This window comes from Bos mutus, chromosome 10 (genome assembly GCF_027580195.1).
Source record: "Bos mutus isolate GX-2022 chromosome 10, NWIPB_WYAK_1.1, whole genome shotgun sequence".
Classification (NCBI taxonomy): domain Eukaryota; kingdom Metazoa; phylum Chordata; class Mammalia; order Artiodactyla; family Bovidae; genus Bos; species Bos mutus.
In genome coordinates, this window is record NC_091626.1 from 61,547,677 (window position 1) to 61,570,932 (window position 23,256).

Below are 23,256 nucleotides of genomic sequence, written 5' to 3' on the forward strand. Positions count from 1 at the left end.
GCCTTAGAGAGTGTTCAATGTGGTGGAGCTCTGCCCACTTCTCGGGACTCCTCTGAACCTACTCTCCACCCCCTCTTTATTGCAGCAATGCTGAGACACACCCAGCTGCATCTCATCTCCCTGAAACACCCTCTCCCTGCCCCTCTCACTCCCCAAAGGCAGGACCAAGTGTCTCCCTGTCCTGGTGCTCCCATGGAGCCTTTACATTTATCTTTCCTAGAGGTACCTACCAGAGAAGGCGATGGCACCCCACTCCAGTACTCTTGCCTGGAAAATCCCATGGATGGAGGAGCCTGGTAGGCTGCAGTCCATGGGGTCTCGAACAGTTGGACACGACTGAGCGACTTCACTTTCACTTTTCACTTTCATGCACTGGAGAAGGAAATGGCAACCCACTCCAGTGTTCTTGCCTGGAGAATCCCAGGGACAGAGGAGCCTGGTGGGCTGCCGTCTATGGGGTCACACAGAGTCGGACACGACTGAAGCGACTTAGAAGCAGCAGCAGCAGCAGAGGCACCTACACTTACCAACCCCAGTAGACCAGTGGTTCTCAAAGTGCAGTCCCTGGACAAGCATCACCACCATCATCACCTAGGAATCTGTTAGAAATCTTGGGCCCCACCCCAGATACCCTGACCCAGACACTCTGGGGGTGGCGCCCGGCATCTGTCACTGAATGAGCCCAGTGGGTGATTCTGGTTCTCAACTGACAGTTGGGAACCACCATACTGGGTTCTCAGCTCATCCTATTCATTACTGTATCTCTGACTCTTCCCTCTGAGCCCGCACATCAAAGTGGTTCTTGAATAAAAACCGCTAAGAAGTTAGCCAAGTTGCTGAGGTGGTAACAGCTTAACCCCAGCAGGGAAACCTCTCCATGCTCAGTACTTGTTATTCTCTTTGATCTTCTTTGACCGGTTCACAAAGGAATTTTGGTCACTGTAAACGTGCTAAGTCCCCAGTAGAGCCAGACATCCTGCCCTACCCTCCTGAAAAAGCATCTTAAAAATATTCTTTCTCCATGCTCAGGCAGGGACCATCTCTGACTAGTAAGAACTGCACACACCATCTTTTTAATACACTGTTATATGTGTCATTATAGAAACTTAATTATGGTGTTTAAAGTCATTTTTATTCAATGTTGAGCCATTTGGAACATAACTTCCTTTTCTTTGTTTTCATGGCTCATTTCATGTCTTTAATCTTGCATGTGTGTGTGTGGTAAAATATACATAAAATTTACCATTTTTAACCATTTTAAAGTGAATCCAGTGGTATTAATTGCATTTACACTGTTGTGAAGTCATCATCACTAGCCCTTTCCAGAACTTTTTCCATCATCCCAAATGTATATTCCTGGTGGTACATGGCTGTGGAAAATAGTTTGGTGATTCCTTAAAAAGTTAAATACAATTACTATAATACCTAACAATTCTGTTGTTATTTAGTCACTAAGTTATGTCCAATTCATTTGTGACTCCATGGATGGTAGCCTGCCAGGCTCCTCTGTCCATAGAATTTTATAAGCAATACTGGAGTAGATTGCTATTTCCTTCTCCAGGGGATCTTCCCAACCCAGGGATGGAACCCCTGTCTCCTGCATTGCAAGTGGATTCTTTACTGTTGAACCACTTGGGAAGCCAAGGTATGTAATGAAAGGAATTGAAAGCAGGAACTCAAATAGATACTTATACACTACTGTTCATAGCAGAATTATTTGTAATAGCCAAAAGGTGGAAATAATCCAAGTGCCCATCAAAAAATGAAGGGGTAAATAAAATGTGGTATATACATACAATGGAATACTGTTCAATCATAAAAAGGCTCATCTTGTCTTAATGCACAACTTCTTTTCCAAGAATCTAACTCACAAGATGGGTTAGATGTTTGAGGAGAGCTGAGGTAGGTCTCTATACTTCCAAAGCATCTGTCACAAAGCAAGCTTATGATAGATGCTCAGTAAACAGTCAGTGGTGGAGGAAAACTCTTTATCTTCCTTGGTCTAGATGCAGAAGAATTGGTGTCAGATGTTGGTGTGTATCAGACTCCCTGGAGGGTTTTGTTAAAATACAGATTTCTTACTAAAACACAGATGGCTAAAACACTCTCATAGTTTCTGATTCAGAAGGGTTTGGGTGCAGTCCCCAAATCTGTGTTTCTTCCCAATTCCCAGATGATGCTGATGCTGCTGGTCTGGGGACCACACTTTGAGAAGCACTGGTCTAGTCTAACTCAGTATTCCTGACCTCTAACTGTGCACTGGAATCTCCAAGACCTTCTCGGTTTACTCCCAGCCCCAGCCTCTAAGACCTGGCTTAATTGGTCTTGAGTGGAGTCTAGGTACAGGAGGCTTTAAAAAGCTTCTCAGGTGATTCTGCTCAGGTGTGCAGCCAGAGTTAAGACGCACTGGTGGAAAGCCCTCATTACTTCGATGGTGTTGGGGTTGGAGCCAGAGCTTTTTATTCTCCAGTGTCAAGGTAAGATTTTTTTTTTTAATTAATTTTTTATTGTGGTAAAATGTATATAACATAGCCAGGCTTCCCAGGGGGCGCTAGTGGTAAAGAACTCGCCTGCCAACGCAGGAGACCCAGGACACGCGGGTTCAATCCCTGGATTGGGAAGATCCCCTAGAGTAGGAAATGGCAACCCACTCTAGTATTCTTGCCTGGAAAAATTCTATGGACAGAGGAGCCTGGTGGGCTACAGTCCATGGGGTTGAAAAGAGTTGGACACGACTGAGCACACAGGCACTCGCACATGTAACATGTATTTAACGTGAGGACATTTAGTATATTCAGTGCTGCACAGACATCACTGCTGTTCAGTTCCAGGACATTTTCATCTCCCCGAAGGAAACCCCATATTCTCTAAGCAGTCATTTCTCATTTTCTCTCCGCCCCGCCCCCAGCCCTCGGCAACAACTCATCTACTTCTGTCTCTATGGATTTGCCTCTTCTGGTTGTCTGGCTTCTTCCACATACTATAATGTTTTCAAGGTTCATTCATAATGTACTTCGTTCCTTTTCATGGCTGAAGAATATCCCATTGTATGAATACATCAAGCTTGTTTCTCCTTTCATAGTGCTGCTCTTCATTGTAGTTTAAATATCTGACTCTGGTTAACTTGCTCTTGTCTACTATAAAATAATCATTGGCTGAAATAAAGCATTAGTGTTTCTCCTGTGTGGGTTTTAGAACATAAACTGTGAACAGAGCCTGCATGAAACAAAGGTGGAGGTATTACAGCCTGGTTTCCTGGAAGCAAGGGTCTGGGGGCCAGGGAGGCTGTTACTTGTAACTAGCTTCTGAATGAAGAGGGAACACTTTGAACATTCATGATAATAAAGGTGAGTTCTATATAAGGTGATGAAGCAGTGTTTCCTGACACCAAAAGGAAGCTGATGGGAGAACAAATAATGTGAGCTGGGGCTGCCTTAATGACAGGCTCCTTCCCTGGCAGAGATGGTGGAAAATGTCACAGGTGCCTCTTCTGGCTGCCAAAAAACTGCTCTCCTCTCCCCCCCTCTCCCCATCCCATCACTTTTAACCTTTGTTAAAAGTGTGACGCTGTGGGTGAGGAGCCAAGACTGGATTGGCGGTCAGACAGCAGGTCAAGGACCACCCTGGATATCTAAGTTGAAGGCGGCCCTGAACAAGCTATTTAGTTGTGGGCTTCTGGTATCTGTTTCCCAGGACGAGGACCTCCCCTTGCCTCCTGCTCTGCTCCCTCGCTGCGTCTCTTGTTCATTTACGGCTGCACTGGATCTTGGTTGCTGCACACGGCCATTTCTCTAGTCTTGGGCTTTTCTCTAGTTGCGGCGAGTGGGGGCTGCTCTCTAGTTGCAGTGTGTGGCTTCTCATTGCGGTGGGTTTTCTTGTGGAGCACAGGCTCTAGGCGTGTGGGTTTCAGTAGCGGTGCATGGCTTAGTTGCTTCGTAGCATCTTTGGATTAGGGATTGAACACACGTCCCCTGCCTTGGCAGCTGGATTCTCTACCACTGAGCCACCGGGAAGTGCCCCCCCGCCACCTCCTTTTTTAAATATTTATTTATTTATTTGGCTGCACCGGTAGTTAGTTGCAGCACTCAGGATCCTTGATCTTCCTGGTAGCATGTAGCATTTTTAGTTGCAGTATGTGGGATCTGGTTCCCCGACCAGGGATTGAACCCAGGCCCCCTGCATTGGGAGCAGAGTCTTAGCCACTGGCCCGTCAGGGAAGTCCCCCTCACCACCTCTTTGCAGCCAAGCACCATATGAGAATTGTCTACACTGCTCACTTCTGTGCCTCCACTCCCCACTGAGATCTCAGGGCCCCAGGACTCTGACTTCCACCTCCCACTGGATTCAAGTAGACTCTTCAGCCCTCATTTTTCTTGTAGCCCTTGTCCCTGGTGATCCCACTCATTTCTGAACCTCTCCTCTCTGGATTTAGGGGATACTGTTTGTCTGAGCTGTCTTCCCATTCCTCCTGCCCCTTTGCAGCTCTCAGTAGCACCTGCCCTTCAAGGCAGCTGTCCCATGGTTATTGTCTTTGGCTCTTTCTCTCTCATTCACACTCCCCTGGGGTAATCCTGTCCCCTCCCACGGATTCAGCACAACCTTTGCCCTGTCGGGGTTTCCTCCTGAGCTCCAGAGCCTTAACGGACACCTCCTTAAGATGTTCCATGGCCTCCTGAAATCAGACATGCCTGGAAGGGGAGGCAGACAGGCAGACAAACAATTTGAGAAATAACCAAACCTGCCATCTTTCCCTCTCTCACCTTCCTCGCCCCAAAACCACCTCTACCTCCTTCAAGGTTCTCTCTCTCAGCTAATATTGCCACCCACCCACCAAAACCCAGGAGTCACAGTCTCCTTCCTCTGGCCACCATTGTCAGGCACAGGGAGGTGACAGTTTTCCTCTCTTAGCAGTCTTTTCTTTTTAGGACAATATTTTGTCTTTATTTTTAAACTTTTTTAAAAAATTGAAATACAGTTGATTTACAATGTTGTGTTAGATTCGGGTGCACAGCAAAGTGATTCAGTTATATTTATATGTGTGTATACACTATACACACACACACACACACATATGTATATATATTCTTTTTCAGATTCTTTTCCATTATAGGTTATTACAAGATATTGAATAGAGTTCCCCATGCTATATAGTAGGTCCTTGTTATTTTATATATAGTAGTGTGTATCTGGAGAAGGCAATGGCAACCCACTCCACTATTCTTGTCTGGGAAATCCCACGGACGGAGGAGCCTGGTAGGCTGCAGTCCATGGGGTGGCAAAGAGTCGGACACGACTGAGCGACGTCACTTTCACTTTTCACTTTCATGCATTGGAGAAGGAAATGGCAACCCATTCCAGTGTTCTTGCCTGGAGAATCCCAGGGACAGAGGAGCCTAGTGGGCTGCCGTCTATGGGGTCGCACAGAGTTGGACACAACTGACGCGATTTAGCAGCAGCAGCAGCAGCAGTATGTATCTGTTAATCCCAAACTCCTCTAATTTATACCTTCCCCCTTTCCCCTTTGGTAACCATAGGTTTGTTTTCTATGTCTCTGAGTCTATTTCTGTTTTGTAATTTCATTTGTGTCATCTTTTTAGATTCCATATACGTATATAAGTGATATAATATGTCTTTCTCTAACTAATTCACTTAGTATGATAATCTCTAGGTCCATTCATGTTGCTGCAAATGACCTTATTTCATTCTTTTTATGGCTAATATTCCATTGTCTATATATGTATACATATGTGTGTGTGTGGGCATATATATGTATATTATATATACGTGTACATATATGTGTATATATATACACACACACCAAGCACATCACTTCTGTACTCTTTGTGCCAAAATGGACAACCTGAATCTCATAAGAAACCTTCAGACAAACCCAAATGGAAGGGCATTCTCCATAATAATATGCTTCAGAAATGTCAAGGGCATGAAAGTTCTAAAGAGACCACAAATAAATGCAGTGGATTATCCCAATTGATTCCCAATTCAGAAAAAATGCTGTCAAGGCCCCGTATTGAGTTTCCTTTAAACTTGGCCTTCATCTGCCCCCACTGGATATCCTATTCAGATGCATAGCTCCATATCTATAGGCCTCACTGGCCTTGTTTCTCCAGTCCTCCACTCCCCAAGCTAGATCCAGATCCAGACATCTCTTTGCTGAAAGTTCTTCAGTGGCTCCTCAAGCCTTCAGGCTTAATCCCAAGGTCTGGAGTGCAGCCCCAAATCCCCTGGTGATCTCCACCCCGCCACTGCAGCCTTTGCTTCTCCCACGCTGCCATGTGTCAAAAAAGTGGGGGTGGGGGGTCTAAGACTTCACCCAGACTAACAAGTTAGCTTGCCACAGTTCACAGATGCCGCTGAAGACATGAGACTCCTGAGTCGAAGCACAGTTTAATACTTACAGGGACGGCAGAGTGACATTTGCACCTGTTTCCTAAGCTCAGATCCACAGAGTGATATAATGACGGCCTTGTGACATTTGCGCTTGCAAACTGCTCAGCATGATGAGTGTCCCTCCCAGCTTAAGAAACCCCTGTGTTTAGAGGCAGTTATCAAGCTTGCTCAACATTCGCCTCCAAGAGAGACAATATTTCCTGGGCAGCAAACCAATCTGCTTTCTGCCCTGGGAGGAGACACTGTCTCGAACTTACAAGATGATTTTCTACATAAACATCTTTGAAAAGATAGTCTGGAGCAAAAGGTGTCAGAGCCTCTGCTCCCAGGGAGAATATTCTCCCCACACCACCACTCCAGCATGCTGCTATCCTGCGTCTCTGACTGCACCCCACACTCTTGTCTGGTTTGGGAGCTCTGTTGCCTGAAGTGGAATGCCATCCGCATCCCATGTGTGTAAACTCACAGGCATGCTCTTGTCCTGCTCCTCCCTTTGTCTTTCAAGAATCAGCTCCTCAGGCGAGCCTGACAGCCACGTCACCACCCCCCAAATCCGGGAATTCTGCCCCACCGTTGTGTCCCCAGGGCCAGTGTACACTATCATAGGACTTAATCTGCTCTGTTGTTGTGACCTGTTTGTGTGTCTGCTCTCCCAACTCTCAGTGCATGAAAGGTATGGCTGTGTCCTGCCTGTCTCTGATCCCCAGTGACCAGCCCGCAAAGGGAATCATTCAGTTCAGTTCAGTTCAGTCACTCAGTCGTGTCCTACTCTTTGCGACCCCGTGAATCGCAGCACGCCAGGCCTCCCTGTCTATCACCAACTCCTGGAGTTCACTCAGACTCACGTCCATCATTAAGGATCAGTAAAAGAATAAGCGAATCAGTGAAGAGCCTATTATTTTATAGCCTCTGGCAGCTTCTTATTACTTGGAGGAGCAGGATATAAAATGGATGAAGCTGGAAAATCTGCATGTGGTAAAGAGCAGGTCCAGCAGGGAGTACATACGCATTTTCTATGATCTGGGAGAGGGATCAGAAATCTGTCTTTGGGGAGACCCTCCCCGTGTAATGGGACAGGGCGCTTCGCCAAGCCCCCTCTTAGGGACCCAGGCTTGAGGCAGGTAACTACCCAGTGTTGCTGTGAAAGTGCAGCCCCAGCTGTAACAGGCCCATTGCTGGTGCTTCAGGCCAAAATGCTAAGCCTTCTGTCTAGCCATCCAGTGATATAAATTGGATGCGTCTTTAACAGTTCTGTGCCCCTGCAAAGAGCACTGTTTTTCTAGGGATTTAGCTATCCTGGACTGGAATGTCTGGTGCCTGACCTGTGATGTTATTACAGACTAAGCCAGTGGTTCTCAGCAGAAGAGATTTTGTCCCCTCGGGATGTTTGGTGACATCTGGAGACATTTTTGGTGTCATCACAGGGGGAAATGCTGCTGGCATCCAGTGGGTACATGGGCAGGCCGGAGATGCTACTAAACACTGTACAGTGAAGGGACAGCCCCCTGCAAAGAAACCCGCTGCCCCCAGTGCCGGCAGTGCAGAGGCTGAGAAGCCCTGGACTATTGTGATGGCCCTGCCTGGACCACGCAGATCACATATTGCAGAGGAGGTTTTTCTAAACAGAATGAAGCACTCTCGCTGTCAGTCATCCTGGGGCCTGGCCTCTGGAAAGAGGAAACACAGGCCAGGCCAGAAGGGCAGGACTGGTGGTAGGTGATCCCAGGGTCAGGGATCGTGGTTGACCTCGGGGAGCACCGATGACAGACACACCTGTTTTAGGTTTTTCTTTGAGGCTCTTTGTGTTGCCCCAGGACCTCAGTCAAATTCTGTTAAACCCCAAGGCCTAGTGAGGTTTTTTCCTTTTTAAGTGACCATTTAATGAGTACTTTCTACATGCCAGACACCATTCTGCATCAGAGGTGGGCTAACATTTCCTACAAAAGGCCAGATAGCAGATATTTTAGGCTTTGTGAGCTATATGGTCTCTGCTGCTACTCCACAACTCTGTTGTTTAAAAAAAAAAAAAAAGCAGCCATGGAGAATATGCAAACAGGTGAATGGTGAGTATAGCTGTGTTCCAAGAAAATTTTATTTACAAAACAAGTGGTGGACTGGATTTAGCCCATGGGCCACAGTCCACCAACCACTGTTCTACAACCTTAGCAAGTGTTAATTAAAGTGCATAACAAGCCTAGGACAGAGGCAGTATGTTATTTAGCAGATGTGGTGACTGAGACCCAAATCAGTGCCAGTAACCAGCCAGGCTGCCACTGACCCTGACCCTCACATTCTCTCCCACTATAGCCTTTGGAGGGTCCAGAGCCTGGGCAGTGGTTATCAGGTGGTGAGAGATGACCAGCAGATAAGCCCTGGTGATAGTCCAGAGCTAAAGGGGGGAAACAGCAGTGCGCAGGGATTTGTGACCTGGTCAACATTCCTGGGGGCATCTAGAAATAACAAAAAGAGGGAATCTGATAAAAGATGTGAGTTTTCTGCAGCTCCCCAGGGTGGAACCTGACCTAACTGAAGGCTCACTGGCCCCTCAGTGTTGACCTTTTATGAGCCCATTCTTCACCTACCAGCTTTCACATTCTGATATCTAACCTACAGCACTCTTGCTGTTATTTAAAGCTGCTCCCTCAGTTTTCAAACTTGCCATTTGATGGTGCTTCTCAAACCTGAAGATCTTCATCCAGGCTACTTCTGTCTCCCTTCCAGTTCAGTTCAGTCATTTGGTCGTGTCTGACTCTTTGTGACCCCATGGACTGCAGCACACCAGGCCTCCCTGTCCATCACCAACTCCTAGAGTTTATTCAGACTTATGTCCATTGAGTAGGTGATGCCATCCAACCATCTCATCCTCTGTCGTCCCCTTCTCCTCCTGCCTTCAATCTTTCCCAGCATCAGGGTCTTTTCCAATGAGTCAGTTCTTTGTATCAGGTGGCCAAAGTATGGGAGTTTCAGCTTTAGCATCTGTCCTTCCAATGAATATTCAGGACTGATCTCCTTTAGGATTGACTGCTTGGATCTCCTTGCTGTCCAAGGGACTCTCAAGAGCCTTCTCCAACACTACAGTTCAAAAGCATCAATTCTTCGCTGCTCAGCTTTCTTTATAGTCCAACTCTCACATCCATACATGACTACTGGAAAAACCATAGCTTTGACTAGACGGATCTTTGTTGGCAAAGTAATGTCTCTGCATTTTAATATGCTGTCTAGGTTGGTCATAACTTTTCTTCCAAGGAGCAAGTGTCTTTTAATTTCATGGCTGCAGTCACCATCTGCAGTGATTTTGGAGCCCCAAAAAAGTGTCAAAATCTCCCTTCCAGAGGGGTGTGAAATTCAGTAGGAAGGTCAAGGGCTTTGGAGCCATTGACCAAGCTGCCAGTCACAGCTCCACCACCTACTGATTGTGTGGCCTTGAATACAACTCTTAGATTCCCTGAGCTTGCTTACAAAAGGAATGCAGTAACACCCACCAGGCAGGACCCCAGAGCTGTTGGGAGGAATAAATGTGGTAGCTTAAGATCAATGTCTATTTGTGATGGACTCCCAAGACATGCTGTTTCCCAGGCCCTTCTGAATGGAATAGTCTCAAGTCTTTTTTTTTTTTTTTTTTTACCTTAAGGGCTGTTTTCAACCTTTTAAAGCAAGTTCACCCTTTCACCTCACCGGAAAACAAATCTAGGGCTCCCTGCATGTCTCCTTTTACTTCTAATGAGATATGTATGGAGATGTGGCATTTCATTTCAGACCAGTTTCACCTCTGAAATCCTACCATCCCAGATCAAGTGCCACCTTCTCCCTGGTGCCTTCCCTGACACCCAGAGCCAAAAGCAAAGAGAGAAACAAACCATTCTTTCCTCATTCACTCAACAAGTATATCTCCAGCTCCTCTCCTGGACTGGGCTTTGTGCCTCTGCCCAAGCAGCCTGCTGGGGGGTGTCACTCCCCACACTGCTGATGTCCTTCTAGATAACTCTCCTTGAGACAAGAAAGGGCTCCTTCTCACCCCATACCCCTCGAACACTGCCTTGCTTGCAGCAGGTTTGTGCTCAAACACTACCTTGGAGGAAAACATTTTCCAGTGATAACCTGGCACATTAGCCTTAGCTGGAGAGTGGGCACTTGGTTGTTAACCCAAGAGGTACCTATGCTTACAACACAATTAAGTGAAGGGACAACATTAAATTCCTGCAGTTCTCAATTTTTTCCCCATAATGAGTTTTCTGACCAGGCATCTTTGCACACACAGTCTTCCCTACAGACCTTCTGTGTTAGGTTTTACTCAGTAATGGGGCCTTTCCTACTCCAGCCTTGCCGATGGCAATACACCAAGAGACTCATTAAGAGCTGGTTTGGGAGAGAATGGATACATGCAGGACTGGGTGGTCCCTGAGTCCCTCCGCTGTTCACCTGAAACTGTCACACATTGTTAATTGGTTATACCCCAATATGAAATAAAAGGTTAAAAAAAAGCCTAGAGGCTTGGGATGGGGCAATAGGAGAGGCTCAACAGGGAGGGGATATATGTGTACATATAGCTGATTCACTTTGCTGTGCAGCAGAAACTAACACAACATTGTAAAGCAGCTATACTCCAATTTAAAAAGAGAGAGAGCTGGGAGGCTCTTGGGCAATTGCCAGAAAGAAGCACCCAGGGGTGAGGGGCAGGCTGTAAGATCTCACTCCACCACCGCTGTGAGCAATGAGATGTCAACACACGTTCCGGTAGCTCAGAAACCAGTGGAGAGCCTCACTCCAGGTTCAGGGTGCAGGAGATGGAGGTTGAGTGTGGGCTAAGGACACATCTAAGAATGTATGATAGATGCACACGAATGTGGGTGTGTGCGTGCATGCGGAAATGCATGTTTACACCTCTTTCCTGAGTCACCAGGACTAAGCTCGGGGCGGGGTGGGGAGCGAGCAGCTCTCCTCATTCGGTCCCTGCCACCTTGCAGTGCGGCTGCGCTCACTCGATGTTCCTCACTGGGTGCACTTTCTGCCCCACTCCACCCGCCCTCTTTGACCTGCTTTTCTCCTCCTGGCATCTATTCCCTGTTCTTCTTTCCAATACTCATCTTTCTGACTCCTTCAGCTGTCCATTCTACTCTGAAGAATCTGAAAACGGTCATTAGGGCCCCCTGGAGGACCCCTGACATCTCTCCCAGCTGTGTGCTGCCGACAGTAACAATGACTTGAGGATATTGATTTTTTTTTTTTTCCTAGCAACCACGTTGGTCTTTGATCTACATTTCCCATGAGTGTGTTACAAGGAACTGTATCAAATGTTTATTTATGTCAACGGGTCTTAAGTCTATTGTGTTTTCTTTAACCGCTAAGCCTTTTACTGATAACAGAGAAGAAAAGCAAGTTATTTTGGCACAATTTGTTTCTGGCAAGTCTGTATTATTTACTTGGTTGAAAAATCACCGCATTTCCTCAGTGCCTTTTGCTCAGTGTTGTGATGTGTCATGTAGAGTACACAATGCCTGGCATAAAATGAGCATCCACTAAATGTCTGGGGAAATACGCGAGACCGAAATCAGGACACAGATTCCGGTCTCTGCTCAGTTGCTCATGCTTGGGCCAGTTGTCAGCTCTGAGTTTTTGTCGCCTCATCTGCAAATGATTGTGGGGCTTGGCTGCATCAGTGGTCCCCACTGGGGTCCCACTTGGGCAGCAATGACAGTGGACGCTGATTTGAATACTTCACGCAGCCCGACAGAGGCCAGCCCTCATCCACAATCAGGCTGCTCCAACCAAGGACAACATTAGGTGTCTACCTTTCGGGCTGAGTTATATCAATAGGTCAGGACCCCCATTGTCCCTCCCTTGGTTCAGACTCCGGTGTCCCTCTGGCCCCACTTCCTCCAGTGTCTCACACTCAATTTACTCTCCATGCTCTAGCCAGGATGGCCCTTCTAAAATGCTTTTCTCAGTTTTCTACTCAAAATACTCAATCTGTCTCCTGCTATCTCCAGAGTGAGGTCCCAATTCCGGCCGGCTCATAAGCCCCTCACTCTGTGGTCCATCTCCCCAGCTCCTTTCCTGCTCTCTGAGATCCTTGTTGGTTCCCTGGACCTACCAGCCTAGTTGATCCCTTACACCCCAAAGCTTTTTTAACCTCTTCCCTTTGCCTGGCTAGCTCTTACATATCTTCCAGGCCTCAGCTTGGACATCACCTCCTCCAGGAAGCCTTCTCTGATTCTTTCCCAAGACACTAGGCAAAGTCACTCTCTTCTGTGCTTCATCTCTCTGCATTGTAAGGCCCGATCATGGAAAAAGCAAGAGAGTTCCAGAAAAACATCTATTTCTGCTTTATTGACTATGCCAAAGCCTTTGACTGTGTGGATCACAATAAACTGTGGAATATTCTGAAAGAGATGGGAATATCAGACCACCTGATCTGCCTCTTGAGAAATTTGTATGCAGGTCAGGAAGCAACAGTTAGAACTGGACATGGAACAACAGACTGGTTCCAAATAGGAAAAGGAGTACGTCAAGGCTGTATATTGTCACCCTGCTTATTTAACTTATATGCAGAGTACATCATGAGAAACGCTGGACTGGAAGAAACACAAGCTGGAATCAAGATTGCTGAAAGAAATATCAATAACCTCAGATATGCAGATGACACCACCCTTATGGCAGAAAGTGAAGAAGAACTAAAAAGCCTCTTGATGAAAGTGAAAGAGGAGAGTGAAAAAGTTGGCTTAAAGCTCAACATTCAGAAAACAAAGATCATGGTATCCGGTCCCATCACTTCATGGGAAATAGATGGGGAAACAGTGGAAACAGTGTCAGACTTTATTTTTGGGGGCTCCAAAATCACTGCAGATAGTGACTGCAGCCATGAAATTAAAAGACGCTTACTCCTTGGGAGGAAAGTTATGACCAACCTAGATAGCATATTCAAAAGCAGAGACATTACTTTGCCGACAAAGGTCCGTCTAGTCAAGGCTTTGGTTTTTCCTGTGGTCATGTATGGATGTGAGAATTGGACTGTGAAGAAGGCTGAGCGCTGAAGAATTGATGCTTTTGAAGTGTGGTGTTGGAGAAGCCTCTTGAGAGTCCCTTGGACTGCAAGGAGATCCAGCCAGTCCGTTCTGAAGGAGATCAGCCCTGGGATTTCTTTGGAAGGAATGATGCTAAAGCTGAAACTCCAGTACTTTGGCCACTTCATGCGAAGAGTTGACTCATTGGAAAAGACTCTGATGCTGGGAGGGATTGGGGGCAGGAGGAGAAGGGGACGACAGAGGATGAGATGGCTGGATGGCATCACTGACTCCATGGACGTGAGTCTGAGTGAACTCCAGGAGTTGGTGATGGACAGGGAGGCCTGGCATGCTGTGATTCATGGGGTCACAAAGAGTCGGACACGATTGAGCAACTGAACTGAACTGAACTGATCTAATTTACTGTCTCCTTCCAGACTTTCAGTCTTATTCATACCTTATTCATCATTTCCTCAGCATCTAGTCTAATACTTGGCATTTAATATTTATAAATGTTTGTGGAATAAATATAAATCAGTTTTCTTGGGCTAACTTAAAACTTTGCTTGTTTTCAGATCTGTCTTTGATTAATAAAACAGTGGGAGGGGCTTCCCTGGTGGTTCAGTGGCTATGACTCCACACTCCCGTTGTAGGGGGTGTAGGTTCAATCCCTGGTCAGGGAACTATTAATATATCCCACATGCTTCACCTAATTAAGAGGTCACATTCCACAGCTAAAGACCTGTTGCAGCCAAATAAATATATGAACAAAAATTTTAGAAAACAATTGGGGAAAATTAATTATTTCATTTGTTAAGCCTTCTAAATAATGGTGTCCATGGAGGAGCGCAGAATAAGAGTGATGAATGTGTAGGGTACCATTACTCTCTGGTCCTTTCTAGATAATGATTCCAGAAATTTATTTGCATAACACTTTGGTTCAGGATCAGAAAAAATATCCAAACTAGAAGGGCATCATCCATGAAGAATCTTTAGATTTGTGGATCATAGGAGAATGGGCAGTTACCCAAGTTGGAATCACCAATTTGCCTCTGGGCTTCCTGGTGGCAAAAGCCAAAAGAGGAAACAGCCATTTGCACAAGTGCCTCAGACATGCTACAAAACTTCTTTGTTCCACAACCTTCAGAGTCACCTTTCCTCCTTTCTCAACTTCTCATGCAGTTCCCAGAAGATGGGGTGCCAAGCAGGGGCCTCACTACAAAAGCCCAGGCCCCACTCACCAGTGTCACCACTCCCTGCTGTAAGCAAGTCTCACTCTGGTCGTAACCAGGGAGCCCTTTCTGAGCCAACTGTCCCAGAGGTGGGGGCATCATGACTGCCCTGAAACTAACCACAGGCGTCCTTATGAGGTCTGAATAGGTCTCCTCCCATTCACTCAGAAGTCATGCAGCTGATGTATGTATCAAGTTAATGATTGCAAAATCATTTAAAAAGCTAAAATGAGCTAAATGAACTATTTTATTTAGAGTTATACCAGTTGTGAGGCAACCTTTATGGACAAAAGGAGGTGGCAGCCCGTACTTGTTCCTTCCTGGTTGGCAAAAATCAAATACTTGCCAGGTCATTGGAAAACTTGTACCTTAAAGGGATACTTTTGTTAACTAAAAAAAAGAAAACCCACATAGCTATAAGAATTCCCTGGACTCTGTACACTCACCACCTTGTGAGTGGTTCAATCCCTGGTCAAGGAATTAAGATCCCACAAGCCATGTGGTATGACCAAAAAAAAAAAAAAAAGATAAGCACCTAACTTATTTTCCTTAAAAATATTTGTCATACTGATCTAATACCACTTAGGCATATAAGTAAACTGTGGCTTGACTGAAAATGGGAAGAAGTTCGAGTTCAAAATCTAACATGATTTTGCATTATTCCTCTGTGCTATGCATACTACCGTTAGTTTTACATTTTCTTGCCTCCACTGTTTCACTATTGAATTGTGGAAATTAAATCATTTCAGCTCCTTTCTCTGTGCTCTTAGCATCTAACAGGGAACTTCTCTGGTGAGTATTTGTGGAACAGCTACCATATTTCATTGCTTCTAGATGCCATGGATTATAAAATATATCCCACTTACAGAGATGCTATAATGTAAAAAAAAAGTTGCATCTGAGAATCACTACAATACAGTCTTTGTCCAGAGCAGGTGCTGGCTCTCATTCCTGGCCATGTGGCGTGGCTGGCTGTGTTCTTGGGCGCCTCAGTAGTGCCTGTGCCCTTCACCCGCTCTGCCCTTGCAGAGGAAGACAGTAACAGAGCAGGAGAGAGGGCCCTTGCTCCCTCTGAGGAGACTGTGGGAGCCTGCTGAAACAATCTTGGATCCATTCTCCATGAAAAACCAGACCTTCTCTGCCCAGGGCACCTTCACGCATCTGCTCTGAATTCAGCCCTTTTGCTTTCAATCTTTTCTTCTGATCTGGTTTACCCCAGGCGCTTGTTCCCCTCTCTCTTCATGCTGGGGATGGACTGCCAAGGGCTTTAACTGGCTGCTGGAGGGATGTGCCCTGCCCTCACCTGACTGCCTGGGGCTTGAGACCAGCATGCAGCAGAAAGGGCAAGTTTGAGCACAGCAAGAGGCCCCACAGAGCCCGTGGCAGGACCCCCTCCCAGGCAGCCCTCACCCCACAGTTCCAAGGCCTGTCTCTGCCCCAGGTGTGGGGGGGCACCTGCATGGGGCTGGGCTTATGGAGCTCAGAATTCCCTGTAGCCCAGCCCCAGATTTCTTCCCAGCTCCACTCCACTCCACTCCTAAACCGAAATCAGGGCTCAGCCCAGAGGCTCAAAGGGGAGGAGTGCATTCTCTGGGCGGGGCAGCAAGGGATGCTCCAGTGATTTAAGCTGCATGACTGAGGTGGCCACGGCTATGGAACTGGATATCTGTCCCACAGGTGCCAGGAAAGTGCCAGGGTAACTCGTCTGAAGGACAAGCCTGGGAAGAACTTTCTGGCATGCGAAGCCCATGGGACAAGAGCTTGGAACCTTTGGGGGTTTTTTGCTCAATGCCTTTTTTTCTCACAAGGGAAACTCCTTTTGTTTTTCAGAATATGGATGAACCTAGAATATTCTTCAGAGGAGGCAATGGCACCCCACTCCAGTGTTCTTGCCTGGAGAATCCCATGGACGGGGAGCCTGGTAGGCTGCAGTCCATGGGGTCGCTAAGAGTCCGGCATGACTAAGCGACTTCACTTTCACTTTTTGCTTTCATGCATTGGAGAAGGAAATGGTAACCCACTCCAGTATTCTTGCCTGGAGAATCCCAGGGACGGGGGAGCCTGGTGGGCTGACGTCTATGGGGTCGCACAGAGTCGGACACAACTGAAGCGACTTAGCAGCAGCAGCAGCAGCAGAGTATTCTTGCCTGGAGAATTCCATAGACAGAGGAACTTGGCGAGCTATAGTCCATGGGTCACAAACAGTCAGACATGACTAAGTGGCACTTCTTTTTTTTAAGAAGGTAGTATGCTGAGACAGATAACAAGTCAGACAGGGAAGGACAAATGTGGTATGTTTTTACTCATATGTAGAGTCTAAAAAATAACTAGTCATAGATACAGAGGACAAACAGGTGGTTGCCACGGGGGAGGAAGGTACGGAATGAAAAAAAAAAAAAGTAATTATGTGAGGTAGGGCTTCCCCGGTGGTGCAGTGGTAAAGAATCTGCCTGCAATGCAATGACCACGGAGACGCGTGTTCGACCCCCAAGTCGGGAAGATGCTCTGGAGAAAGAAATGGCAACCCACTCCAGTATTCTTGCCTGAGAAATCCCATGGACAGAGGAGCTTGGCGACCTACAGTCTTTGGAGTCACAGAGAGGTGGACACGACTGAGCTGAAACAATGCTTATGCTTATGTAAGCTGATGAGTGCTAATTAGGTTTATTGTGGTGACCATTTCACAACATATATGAAACTCACATTGGACACCTTTAATATATACACAGTTTTTGCCAATTACACCTCAGTAAAGCTGAAGAATGAGCTAAGAAAATAATAATAAAAATTTAAAAGGGATCCTCCTCACCCATAGAAACTTAGGCAATTCAGAAAAGCATGAAGAGGTAGATCCTTTCTAAGATCTACCTCTCACGTTTGTTTGGTCTTGTAGACTTGACAAGGCAGTTACCCACCGATTAGCTAGTAGAATTCCACCATAACCCCATGACACGAAGGGGAAGAAGGTGACTGGCCCCACTGCGTGCACACTGAGCACCACACACTGCAAGCCCATTTCCGTGCATTATCTTACTGCATCCTCACCACAGCTTGGGAGGAACAGATTCTCAAACTCGAGGGTGCATCAGCATCACCTGGTGGACTTATTAAAGCAGAGGGCTGGGCCCAGCCCCAGAGTTTCTGATTTGGAAGTAAATCTGGTATGGGCCGGAGAACTTGAGTTTCTAACAGTCATACATGGTACTTTCCTTGCTGCTAAAGGACCGGAGGTGAAGTGTTTGCGTTTTTTCTCCCAGACTCCTCCTGTGAGTTTCACTTGCAGTTCGGAGTGTCTGGGAAGAGCATCCAGAGCCCCAGGGGATGCTGATGCTGCCCCATGCCGGTGCCACTGAGGTAGATGGTGTTATGACTCCCATCTTGTAGTTGAGAAAACCACGGTCCAGGGAGGTCAAGTTACTTTCCTAAGGCCACTCACCCAGAAAGTGGCCAAGCTGCGATCTCCAGAAGGTCTGCCTGGTTCTGCGCGTTGTACACTTTCTTCTTCTTCCTCCTGGTTTTCTGCCTCCCCTGCCCCTCACCACCACCCCCCTACCCCCACGACACCACCCCCACCTTTAGGAACAAATGCTAGCTTCCTTGTCTTTTCACCCAGTTGGTGAGGCCAGCTGTGGACACGAAAATGCAGGCACCCAGAACACACAGACCTCAATTCTGTAACTCAGGAAAGATGAGAAATGACGAACGGGTGGACCACAGCACATCCAGGCAAACCCTGGATGTCACAACTTCTAGAAGTAACTGGAACTATAGCACAGATTTAATGAATAAATCATAGTGGGTTGGATTGCTAAGCCTCAAGGGAAACCCCCAAGATGCAGGCATAGCGATTCAGTTTCCTGGTATGAAAAACATGTTGTGGCCCTTCTGGTTCTCTCTCCCTTAAGAGTGCTTTGTGCCTCTTGTCATTCATCCTCAGGTTGGCAGTGGGAATGGGGGAGAAGGCATTGGGATTCTGTGAGTTGGCCAGGCTCTACCTTTGGTATAGATAAGAATTCTCCTTAATGAAATCAGCCTTTTAATTGCATGTGTTCCATAACTTCTGTTTTAAGTTCTCCCTTTAGCTCTAAGTGATAGTCTTTTTTTTTTTTCATTTATTTTTAATTGGATTACAATCGCTTTACAATGTTGTGTTGTTTTCTGCTGTACAACAACAAGAATCACCTCCATGTATATGTTTATCCCCTCCCTCTTGAGACTCCCAAACCCCCACCCCTCTAGGTCATCACAGAGCATGGGCTGAGCTCCCTGTGTAGCAGCTTCCTGCTAGCTAGCTCTTAGTCTGTTTTTCATATTGCCTTTGATCATGAAGTCACATGGTATCTTTGCTGCTGCTGCTGCTGCTGCTGCTAAGTCGCTTCAGTCGTGTCCGACTCTGTGCGACCCCAGAGACGGAAGCACACCAGGCTTCCCCGTCCCTGGGATTCTCCAGGCAAGAACACTGGAGTGGGTTGCCATTTCCTTCTCCAATGCAGGAAAGTGAAAAGTGAAAGTGAAGTCGCTCAGTCGTGTCCGACTCAGCGACCCCATGGACTGCAGCCTACCAGGTTCCTCTGTCCATGGGATTTTCCAGGCAAGAGTACTGGAGTGGGGTGCCATTGCCTTCTCCAATGGTATCTTTAACCACTACTAAAGAAGAGAAAGGAAAGAGTTCTTCCTCTAGCTTCCTTGCATGTGTCCCATGTCTAGTTCTAGCTCAGGAAAAATGTCCTAAATCCCAGGGATAGTTTGACTGTAGCAACCAAATATTCCAGCGGATTTAGGACAGAAGAGGCATGGAGGTGGGAGCCTGAAGAACCAATGAGGTTCACCCTGATGGAGGAGCCATTCCAAATTCCCAAAGGAAATCCTTTAAGATAAAGCATCTGTTGTCTGCGAGAGAGGAGAGCAGCTTGAGGAATGTGGTGGCAGTGCCTGGTCATGGGAGTCCTGCCTTGGGCCAAGAAGCTGGGCAGGAGTGCCTAAGAGCCCGGTGCCTGGCACCCCCAGGCTAAGCTGCCATCTTTCCAGAGTCCCCACTCCGGAATGGAGGGGCTGGCCTGGTGAATATGCCCCTCAGGGCCCTAACTTGGGGTGAAATGGGGCTTGCTCACTTGCCAGGATGGGGGCTTGACCTCCTCTTCCCCTTACATCCCATCTCCCATGATGTGCATACATGCTAAGTCACTCAGTTGTGTCTGACTCTTTGCAACCCCATGGACTGTAGCCCGCCAGGCTCCTCTGTCCATGGGATTCTCCAGGCAAGAATACTGGAGTGGGTTGCCATTTCCTTTACCAGGGGATCTTCCCGACCCAGGGACTGAACCCACGTCTCTTACATCTCCTGCATTGGCAGGTGGGTTCTTTACCATGAGCGCCACCTGGGAAGCTGTGAAGGTTTGTCTTATTTCTCCCAAGTAGGAACAGTGGCGTTCGTCTGTTTCTGAACTACTCATATTGGAGGACCATCAGAGCAGTGTCTGGCATCCTCAGGGATGGAGCCCAGGTCTGTTCTCTGTTCACATGATGTGTTCTTGGCTCGTTAGTTTCTTACAGTCATTCCTTTCAGTTGCTCTGTTGTTTTGAACACACTGAGGGTTTTTTGGTTGTTTCTTGTGGGAGGGCTGAAAACTCTATCCGGGTAAGGATGACTCTCCCACCCAGCTGGAATTTAACTCTTTTATTGAATATAATGTACATACAGAAAAGTGCATGTATCATAAGTAAGCTTGATGGCTTTTCACACACTGAAAACAGCACCCACACCAAGGAACTGAAGGTGACCAGTACCCCCTTCTTTCAATCACCTCCACAGCCAAGGGCACCCCTATTCTGCTTTCTAACAGCCCTTGAACAGGCTGGAGTCCAGCCTCCCCTCATGAGTCAGCCTGACTTGCAGTTGCCCTCCATTTCAGAGTTGGTGGCTCAGCAGGATCAAGTTGGGACTGACTGCAGGGGGCAGGGCACTGACTCAGCACATGCCAACACATACCCGGTGCCGCTCCAATCCCCCCAGGAGGGACACCTGGGGCAGGGTTGGCCCCACCATGGCTGTCAGATGGTCCTCCTGTCTCCAGGAGGCCATCGAGGAGGTCAGTCCAGTGACTCAGTGTGGAGGGGGAAGGGGCTCAAATTCCCTTTCCATGTGCTTCTAGAAGTCCTACCATGTGTTCCTGGCAGCCGGAGGCCCGCAGAGCAGGATGACTCAGCGGCATCTACGTGCAAAGTAGCTGAGGTCTGCACCCTGGGAAAACCAGCACGCGGCCTCGGGTTGGACTTGCCCCATTCGGTGCAGCCCGTGTTGTTTGGAAACGATTTCCCCCGGGCATCTATGCCAGGCTCTCTGTTTACCTGTGTGACTGTGAACACTGATGCCAGCTGCCAGCCTGGACCTGTTTGCCTCCTTACCTATCCTCCATCCGGCCTCTTTCATGGGCCCCCACTGACTTGACTCCACATCACGTGTGTGCTCACTTCACTAATAAAAAGCCAGGTTTGCCTCTGTGCTCACCCCCATGCATGTCTTGCATCCTTAGACTCTGCCCTCTGCTCCCTCAGCAAAGAGCCACCCTAACTGTCTGGGGTAGGAGGGACAGAGGGCTGGCCAGCACAAGGGGCCAGGAAGAAATGCTTCTGGATTAGTCGATGTGGGTGTACAGAGGCCCTCCCCAGGGAGCCCCATGTCATGCCTAAACGGCAGTAAGATTTTCCTCCTCTGCCTCTTGACATGGTGTCTCTCTGCTCTCCATGACTTCCTCGCTCCACTCTGTAGGCTGTCCTACAGAGGCAGGGAGCCCCGGAGAGATGTGAGTGGTGTCTCCACTCTACCTGGGAAGCCAGGAGAAGAGGTGGGGCAGGTTTCCTCTGACTCAGGCTAGAGAGGTCTTGGGAATCATCCGGTCAGAGGTTCTCTAACAGATTGCCTAAGGATCACCTGAAATAGACACGTTTTTCAGGTTCCCTCCCTCCCCCAGGTCCAGGCTGAGGCCCAGAAATCTGCATATCTGGAAGGCATTCCAGGTGATTCTGATGCAGGTGACCCCAAGCCATAGCTTGAGGAACACTGGTCAAACAATCCCTTCCCCAAGTCACAGGTGGGAAGAAAGCGAGACCCCGAGGGTTCACACCAGACCATATGGAATGAGGTGCAGACCTCAGGTCCCTGCTTCTTTCCGCGCCTGCCCTGCTCCTGTCTCCTCCCACACGCCACCTCCGCCCGGAGGGGTGAGGTGGGCGGGCTGATACCCAGACTCTGTGGATTCCTCCTTCGACAGGGCTCTTGCCCCGCCCTGCCCTGCCCTGTTACTGCCATCACTTTAAACTGGACATTAAGACACAGAATGGTGTTTCTTCAAGGGCCAAATGTCTTCCTGCCTCTCTCCTATTTTTTCTCTTGCACCCCTTATCACCCCCGACTCTCCTTAAAACACAGATTACCCCCAACCCCACCCCTCCATCCATGAGACAAAGTGGGAAAGACTGGCCTCCTCCTCCATGCTCCCCTGTTGGACCCACCTTATCTTTCTGACAGTCTATCCCTCCCCCCGTAACAACATCTCTGTATGTCTTCCCTCAAATGCCATCTTGCTCTTTCTTGCCTCCACTCATGTGACACCATCATCAACTTGGCCAGTAGCACTTCCTTCTGGCCATACTGAATCCTCCCCATCCCCCAAGGTCCACGTGAAAGCCCTCTTCCTTCAGGAAGTTTTTCTTAACCATCCGGTCCTAGCATTCTTCTTCTCTGAACCATCAGAGCACTCAACCGTTTACTTGTTATCTGCTTTTATTACCTATTATATTCTGCTTTGAATTGTGAGCTTTAAGTAATTCCAGCTACAGACCACAGCCTACCAGCCTACGCTTCTAATTATCCACCCACTTAGCAATGTGCTTTGCACATAATAAGTAAGTAAGGGATGTTAGCAGTGATGGAGCCTTGCAGTGCTAGAGGCCAGGAGACCTTGGCCTGGAGGCAACTAACTGATTAGCTCAGGGAATTTTCTAAGCCTCTTGGGCTAGCAAACATCTAAAGGCTAACTAGAAAATCCAAGTCAGATCTTTCTCTGGATTCTGCTTCCTCTGTTGTAATGGACTTCCCTGCCTGTCACCACCCCTCCTGTGCCAATGTGGCCAGTTCCACCCTCCTGCTCCGCACAGCAGTCTCTCTTGCATATCCCTTGTCACTCAGTCCCAAACAAGACATTATTAATATCCCTGTACTTGCCCGTGGACCCTGGGGCTTGGCCCTCATCCCCTATTCCAGCTGATGACCAGTTCCCATTCACTGCACACACATGAGCTGAGCCTATTTCAAGCTGCTTATCTCAAAACCCTTTTGCACACCCTTGACATCCCTGTCTCTCCATTTAAGATAACCATTCCTCTTTTACTGAGATCGACCATCACTGCTTGGTCCCTTGCTTGCCTACAAACATGACAATAAAAAGTTAATGCTAAACACACTGGCAGCTTCAGTTCTGGGACCTGGGCCTAACTTTCAGAAAGGAGCCCTTTATTCTTTGTTTATTGTAGGACGAACGTCCTACAGAGGAGAAGGGCACTCTCCTGCTTAGGGCCCCTGCAGGCTGAAGGGAACCTGAGCATCCTCACCTGGG

The 23,256-nt window shown here is 47.6% G+C and overlaps 1 protein-coding gene across 3 annotated transcripts in view; it reads right to left on the reverse strand.

Annotated features, from left to right (window-relative positions):
• The window catches only part of CA12 (carbonic anhydrase 12), a 65,877-nt gene that overhangs the window by 33,305 nt on the left and 9,316 nt on the right, over window positions 1-23,256 (reverse strand). The gene's annotated exons all lie outside the window — the stretch shown is intronic.